Genomic DNA, 9,052 nt, shown 5'->3' with positions numbered 1-9,052 from the left:
GGCACATTGTTGTTGTTTTTTTTTAAACAATGAAATAAACAAACTAGAGGTCAGTCAGACATTTGTGGCTGTAAATTTGGTTTCTGCAATTAATTAGGCCTGCCAAAGCAACCTTGCTAATGTCACATGAAAGGCACAACACAAACAAATTCCTAGTAGAGTACTGAGCTATTGTGTCATACAGCAAATATAAAACAAATGCTTATTGCAAATATTCTATCTACAGTATTGATTGATTTATTGATTGATTGAAAACTTTTTTTCTGAACATTCAAATACATGAACAATACCGAGCTTCCCGTTTGCTATCAGACAAAATCCCTTCATAAAACCAAATGAAATTGAGGAAGCAAAATAAACACAGAGAAAAAAAAAAAGGGAGAAAAAAAGATATTCAGAAAGGAGTAAGAAGAAGCATAGTTTCATTCCTTTCCGAATGAAGTCAGACTTCATATTGTGGAGTATCACTGGCTTTTCATTTCTCCCTCATAGTAAATTGGTGTGACACCAGCACGCACTCTTTACTTGCTATTTACTTTTCCATTTGTTTTCATTGCCTACAATAAAACAAAGAATCCAACACTAAGCAGCTCCAGCAAAGGGTTTTACAAAGCTACAACTACATTCAAGCGCACTGCTCACCACCATCTGCCCACAACTAGACATGAGTTAGTTTACATTAAAAATTAATGTCCCTATTGTGATCTTGGGGCTATTGTTGCTCACCTTGGTCAACATTCAAGTTGCACTCTGTCCTCAGGGAAGTTGGCGGACCACCTGGACTTATTTGGCTGGTCTTAATTAAGCGTTGCACTTTGGGCTCGCCTACTTTCTGTTCAGTGTTTGCAGGTGGCCATACCTGCTGGTGTCTATACTCCTTGAACTATTGGATGTAAGCTGTTAAGCCCACAGGACCCTGTGCAATCAAATATAATGTGTGTAAATGACATATTATGACATATATTTATGGCGACCAAAATTAAATAACTTGACTGCACATAAAAAAAAAAAGATGAAAATGTCTTTGTTTCACGAAGATGAAAATCACATTTGTAGCAAAAAATAAATAAATGAATATCTCATTCATCATAACAAACATTATCTATATATTTCAAATTTCACGTTTTAAAAGGGTTTAAAAGAGAGCTCAAATGTGTTCATAACCTTCTGGTGGTGTGCCCAGCAAATACTGCAATAAAAATTCATTCTTCTAAGATATTCATGTGCAGTCCATTTATGTGTAAATTCACTCATGTTTAACATATAAGCCTTATGGATTCAATTGCTTTTAGTCATTTTTAAGAATTAATGAAACATAAAAGGTAAAAAAATAGACTACTTGTTAAAGATGTCATGTGAAAGATGTGCAGTCCTTGATGAGCATTGGAGTGGATAATTAAATGTAAACGACCCAGTGCAATTAGTCATGTCATGTGGAGGACCCAAGGCTTAGAACAGCAAGCAGATGCTCCTCTGCTCTCCTCTATTAGAATATTCCATTTGGGTCAACGTTTTCTTTACAATCTGATCAAGATGGCCGAATCATCTGGTTATGTCCTTTTTCAAAACTCACCTTTGTTCCTATTTTAATGCTTTCAAGATGTTATAGTAATAAGGACCTGCCATTTGCAGTCACATTTGAGCCAAGTGCTTGGCCCCCACAGATGCTCAGTGACCATTCGGAGGGCTATTGTTAAGATTATGATGAAGCACAGTGGTTCATATTTGATATGTTTGCGGCGTTATCTTGTTAGGGTAAGACTAAATGAAGGAAAATACAATGCCTATGAATTCTCTTTGCTTTTTTTGTATTTTAACATGAAGGTAGGTTCTCAGAAAGTGTGGTCCAACCAGATGGTTGAACGGTGAGTTACTTGTCGCTCAATCACCAGATTTCTTACAATTGCAGATATCCTATAGAGTGAAATGACGGCACAAAGGAAACTAAATATGAGTGACGGAAATTTAAAATTTTATTTATTTATCTTCTTACCGATTTTTTTTAAAACTGAGTGGTTAGTGTGATTGGGCATGCCATTGGTCATAATTTTCCTGTTATCATGTTGTCATTAGGCTCAGCAGACCTACTTTGTCAATCATGTGACAGTAATTCTCTGTCTTCATGATTGGTGGTTGGGTGCAGGCAGAACATTTGCACTTATTGATCCAGCGGACTCCAATGCCTTGTGATTCCTATCAGAGTAAAGCCTTATCAGTGACACGCAGGGATTTGCTGTGCTGCTTTATAGCTTTCACTGAAGATTTATGCATGAATGCCCACAGCGTTATGAAAAATGCAACTGCAATAAAGCCGGTGCATGGAATAAAAAGATAGTTTTGTAAATTGGTATGTAAAATGGTGCTGCATGTGGTTACTGCATCTGCCTTTATTATGTTTGGAGTTTAAATGTTCTCCCTGAGCTTATGCGGGTTTTCCGTCACGTCGTAAAAACACAAGTTGAGCGCATTGTTGACTCTAAACTGCTCATCAGTGTTTCTGGGTGAGTCCGATTGGTTATTTGGCTTGGTATTGACTTGCGGCCGGGACTCCTGATGTCAGAGTTACGCTTCAGCACCCCTGTGGTATGTAAAAGACATTTAGATAGATCACTTGCACAGTATGTGATTGCCATCGGCAATTTTTTTCAAAACACAAAAGTATCTCCAGATTTTTTCTACATTCGTCTCACAGAAGGAGAAAATACTCAGTTCACAGATATGAGAACTTTTTTTTTGTAATTGTTTAAAACATTTTTTTTTGCAGTGAGATTGTTTCCTAAATATTTTTGTGTACAATGCTTTATTTTATTTCTATTTTTTACAGAATGTGTATGAGTCAGAAAGAAGCAAATTAATTTCATCACTGTATCGCCTTGAAATGGCCGACTTAGGTATCAGACATTCTAATGCTCTCTTTCTTGTACGTCCAATCACTCTTTGGCACTGTAGTCTGTGCTGTCACATAAAATATTAACGTGTATCTGTGAGTCCTTTAAGTCAAGCCAAGTGAACACTTGCAGCACACCTAAAGCTCATATCAAACAGCAGCAGCTGCCGAGGAGCCCCGAGCCACCTCAGCCTAATCCAATTTGACTGGCCATCACTGTGGGCCATGCTGGATGCAACATTATGTGAAGTGGCTGGAGCTTTGCACCCCACATCAGCGGAAAGGGATTCATCAGCTGCTCTTTGAGGTTGCTGGCTAAACAAGTAAACATGTTCTAAAACATAGAAACATTGTAATGACATCCATCAGAGTTGATGACGTGGAAAGAGGTGATGAGCAGTGAAATGTACGGTCTTGGATTAGTGATGCTTTTCACACTTTTTGACCTTGGACTGCAATTACCCGGGTTTTGCTTGTAGGGCATAAGCACTGTGTGTACCACACCAATTTCTGAGGGTTTGCTGCTTTGCATGCTTGCACATCTTTGGAAACTGGTGCATGTGCCGCAGTCTGTGCTCTGGTGAAAGTGAGGTTAGAGAAATAAGCTTGGCAGCTGTCACTTGCAGCTCTGGCCAAAAACTTTATTGGAATCATAATAGTATGTCCAGGAAAATCCTGTGATTGTTCCTCACTGGTCAACATGCCTCCATGATGGATGCACGCGTTGTGTGATATTATCAAGAGAGGGGCTGCCTGTGGTTTAACTGGCGTGAAAATATAATACTCCATCTGACAAAACACACTCAGTGCACAGTCGTCGCTCAGTTTAAAATAAATCATAGAGGACTAGCTTCTAAACTAAATTTAAATTTACTCTTTGGGGTGGAAATTCATACAGGTGGAAAAAAGCAATCACAAACAATCATGTTTTGAAGCCGCAATGACACAGCAGTCTGGGTTTTGAGAAAAACTTAAAAAGACTGAATTTTGCAGAAACCATTTTGTCTTGAGGAATTGTTACATGCCTATATAATGAAACAAATGACCACTTTCACTTAGGGACTTGAGAGACTTCAATTTCTGTGCGCAGATGCACACTTTGGACATCCTCCATTTTTCACACTTCACAGCTTGCACATTATTTTGAAATAGTGAATTGTCTGACGGATTTCAGCTCCAGTGACAGAGAAGGTATACAAATAAGCTTTTAGTTAATCCATGCCAAACACATCAGACAACTGTCTCTTGCAGCTCTTGTTGGTTTTCTGCCTCTCAAGATCATTTGGCATAAAAAGGTAAATAGCTGTATCTCTTAACTGGCAATTCAAGATCATTGAGCTGTATATTTCCCGCCTCTCCCACAATGTGCATACACTCTATTTGCAATGACAATCTGAGAGACCCCCTGTGGTATAAATGTCAGGTGAAAAAATGCACATTAGGACCATCAGCAGTGATCTTAAATTGTTCTGGCAAGGCCACCGAGAAGATAACATACGTAGGTCACACCTTTAGGAGATAATGAAACATATCTGACCTGCATGCCTGAAACCACAAATAAAGCCCAGTAAAAATTTATATATTTTGTGATTTTGAAAAAAAATTGACTTTACAAGGTTTTTGAGTTATAGCCAGTAGATCTCATAAATAAAAATGGGCATGTCACTGTCTTCATAACTAATAAATCACAATCAAACAAAGGTCCGGATCATCTTCAAAGCTCTTTGTAGTTCACTGGCTTTTGTCCGATGAGGGAAATCAGCCTCAAAATCGGTCCAATTGTCTTTATGAGTGTACCATGCTTTATATGCCACACTTGCCACAGCATTTTGGAGACCCCTCTGCAAAATTTTTACTGCCTTCTATTGTGAGGAAAACCCTATTTTACACTACCCCCTCTCTCTTAAGCCTCTGCAGTAAAATGTAATAGTTTGAAGTAAAACGCAAAGCTGACAGATGACTAGCGTCTACTTTGCAGGCACCTGGGTGTGACACTAATGAAAAATGTTAATCGAGAGCAGCTCTCAGGGATTATGTGATTTCGTGGTGATGGTTCATTTGGTGGGGATCACTTACCAATGGGGGGGGGTGTAATTGATTCTGTCTTTATGAAGTAGTCTCTTTACTCCCTTGAGAAAAATGTATTTTCTTAAATCACAAAAGAGGATTGTTGTTTTGTGTCCTTTATAGGGAGGCTTAAAGGCAGCAAGCCCTATGCCTAGGCACTACAATCCTAAATAGCTTTGGCACCCTCTGCTGTTAAACGTGTTGTCCAGATGGCTGCTGCGCTGCACGTGCACGCACACACACACGCATAAATCCACTCGTGTCATAGAGTGAGGTAGAAGAGAGAAATAGCTGCTTTACTGAGAGGAAGATGAAGAAAGAAGTCTTCTGTGACTTGTTTACAGGGCATTTTTATGCTCTGATTTCTTCACTCTCTGAATGAGTTTGGTGAACATTTGTATTAAACTTGTCTCATCTTGGTATAGATAATTTGATTTATTTACTTATTAATTCCAGACAGAACCCATTGTTGTCAGAAGAATTAAACTTGCATAGCTGACTCATTGGCGGCTCGGTGGAGCACCGGTTAGCACGTCCGCCTCACAGTTGGGAGGGTGCTGGTCTGATTCCACCTCCGACCCTCCCTGTATGGAGTTTGCATGATCTCCCCGTGCGGGTTTGCTCCGGGCACTCTGGTTTCCTCCCACATCCTAAAAACATGCTTGGTAGGCCAATTGAGCACTCCAAATTGCCCCTAGGTGCGAGTGCAGATGGGTGTACGTCTCTGTATGCCCTACAATTGGCTGCCAACCGGTTCAAGGTGTCCCCCACCTACTGCCCGATGACTGCTAGGACAGGCTCCAGCACGCCCGTGACCCCGTGGGGACAAATGGTATAGAAAATGGATGGATGGATGGATGGATGGATGGATGGATGGATGGATGGATGGATGGATGGATGGATGGATGGATGGATGGATGGATGGATGGATGGATGGATGGATGGATGGATGGATGGATGGATGGATGGATGGATGGATGGATGGATGGATGGATGATAGCTGACTCATCGTTACAATTGGTTGCTTTGCGCTGTGGAATCTTAAATGTCAAACAAAGCTAAAGCCGAGATGCTGGCCAACTGTTTCAAATTTTGAGAGAAATTAAGAAATGAATCAACTGTATTGTCAAAGTGTCGCCACCATAAAGCCTTTGTTACAGATAATGTTTTCGGTTATATTTTAAGGATTTTAAATGTGTTCGTGTAAAATCGTTAACCCTGAATACCAAGACACCTTCAATAACATTAATGCCGCTCGGATGATGTGACGGAATATAAATTTTCTATATATGCGGGGGCAGTGTTTTTTTGTGGTCATTTGACATGAAACAAGACAAACATTAATTGGTGGCACAAAATCCTATGCTCACATCCCCTGCTGTGAGCCCAAGCCAGGCTTCAGTGTGGCAACCTCATCATCCCCCCCTATCCGAAATTTTATCTGACAAGCCGAGCGGTAGCTAGCTCATGGTCATCATTTATCATCCTCCCAGCAGATTGGCTCCTCTCGTAACACACAGCGGCGCGATGGGTCATTCGCATGCCGGGGACCTGGCTGTAGTAGCGGCGTGACGGGTTGTCTGCATGAGTGCAGGGCTGAGGGAAGTGAGGGGAAGGTGGTGGACTTGTCATCAAAGAACGTGAGTGCTCCAAACAGCTCCAATAGCGTATTAACACACCTGCACAGGCCTCAAGAGGGAATAATAGGATCTTTTTGTACTGTTCCTCAACATCTCCCTCAGAGATATGCTCCAGAGATTACCCCATTAATATATTACACTATTCATTCGCAGGGAGTGGGTGGGTTGTGGGATGGGAGGAAGCTCCAATCGAAAGCACATCTGTGGGATCCTAAACATGGCCTCTCATGCAGTCTGGGAGGTCCTCTGAATTTTTCACTTTTTTATCATTCATCATCAAGTGCTTTATTAAATGTGTTCTTGTTAGGCCAAGCAACAAACCTTTGCACAGGCAGATGTTATAATGTGTTGCGATGGAAAACTAACAGGGACTCAAAGTCCTTCATTCCTTCTGCTATGAAACTTCTAAACCCAGATTAGGGTCATTTTAAATGTTGCTTTATTTTTGCAGGAAGTTTATTTTATTAACTCATTTAATTCTTTCATTACTGACCGAACAAAAATATTGGTCGTGTTAAGTGATGTACATGTACATAAAAGCAGGTATACGTTTACTCGCTTTTATTTTTGTAGGTTTCTTCTATTTGTTCCTTTTCAATGGTTTGATCCAAATCTCAGCTGGTGTTCGTCTTTTTGTCAACAATGGACTTAGATTTGGATTTTCTGTGACTGGTGCCATGCATTTGAATATATTTATATGTCATGTTTGCCAACAAGGAGCGCTTGGGAGATACAGCGTGCAACTTTTGCAGCTCGTTGCTAGCTAAATCAATGATGACTGATTAGCTGCCATATACAATTCATGACTCAAAGCTCAGAGCTCATGTTAGTGAAAGAGGCCAGTGTTCGAACACTCCGATGCGTGCTGTGTGCAATTTATTATGTTCCTAATTACATTAAGACTTCAAACAATTGTTTTCCACCTATTGCGAGTTAATTGTGATGTCATCGTAATTTGTCATCCTTCACAGTTCAAGATATTTAATACACACTTATTGTTGTTTTGAAAAGGTCAACCCTCAAATCAGTGAGATCATGAAGAGACTCAAATAGCTCCATAAAGCGCGAGGTGACTTTGTAGGCTCATGGGGGACACTGCATACATTAATTAGCTTAATTTCATCACAATGTTCAACAAGGGACTTGTACTCTCCTTTGAGCGTTGGCATGGAGATTCAGTCAATACTAATGGGCCTAGATGGACTGTTTTGCTTTGATGACAATTTAAAAGTAAGTCTTTAATCGCTTTGAGACACAAGTTAGAATTTGCCATCTTTCAACTTTACAGATATCATAAAAATTGCTTTAAAGGGGGAGTTTAATGGAAATTAGCTTTATATTTCACTCTTTGGCTGCATTAGTGTCTCTGAAGCACCATGACAGGTTAAAATCTATACTGCGAGGATTAATCGACTACACTGGTGCACAAATAATAAGCACAATGTTGATCTGGTATAGGCTATAAGCTTGTAAAAAATTAATGCTGGAGGCGTTCACATTCTCACAGAAGCATGAGTAAAATGAAATGAGTTGCTGTGAGGTAAATCTGTCAAAATTCACCACCCACTCTGAAACATTATGTACACAGAGGAGCGAGTCGTAGTAAATGGCAACTGCAGGGATTTGACTTGTTGGGAGTAATTGTGGATTGAGCTGTGCGGTTGTGATGACAGAGGCACAAAGTTGACCATGCCCATTCAGGCTGTTGAAAGCAGATGAGATCAAGGGAGGCAGTAGTCCCACAAACCCTCCCAGCCCAGATAGACAAGTCACATCACACTCTGCAGATGAATATCACGAGAGGCAGTGCAGATGCAGCGAGACAGTCGTGAAGGCAGTTTTCAGCCTGCCTCATTATAGTAGACAGGTTGATCACGGCGGCTGCTTCTCGAACAGGCCTGACTCAAAAGTGCTAATTGAGTGAATGATGTGGTGGATTTTGATCCCAGAGAAAACGTAAACAAGAACCTTACACACCACAGATTAAGGCTCGGTAAAGTTTCAAGCACATTATAACGTCATCCAAATCAATATTTTTTTTTTTCTGGTTCCACAGACACAAATATAATAAAGTCCCAACAAAGCAGAGCAAATTACAATCTAATGTTAGCCACGTGAACAAGTTTAATGAGATTCTCCTGTATATCAAATTGCTGGCAATCGAATGTCAATTGGATATAAATGAATACACATTTTTCATACACAAATAGAAATTAAACTCATTTAAAAACAGCCAGGTAAGGCACACGTTTCACAAAACCTACAAAACTCTTGAAGTGAATCACATAATTCCCATACCGTATTCCCATTTGGATTGTCTATATATATATTTTTAAGAATTTGTAAATCTGCTAGAATCTTTTGATTCCATTTATCTGCACACTCAGCACTGTCGTAGCTGAGGTTGTGTGAGCTCCTGCCTTGACAATTTTGCTGTCCTGAATATATCCTATGTTTT

Source organism: Syngnathus floridae, chromosome 9 (assembly GCF_059516105.1).
Source record: "Syngnathus floridae isolate MCC-2025c chromosome 9, RoL_Sflo_1.0, whole genome shotgun sequence".
Taxonomy (NCBI): Eukaryota; Metazoa; Chordata; class Actinopteri; order Syngnathiformes; family Syngnathidae; genus Syngnathus; species Syngnathus floridae.
The sequence above is the reverse complement of the archived record's forward strand: the minus strand, read 5'-3'. Positions refer to the sequence as shown.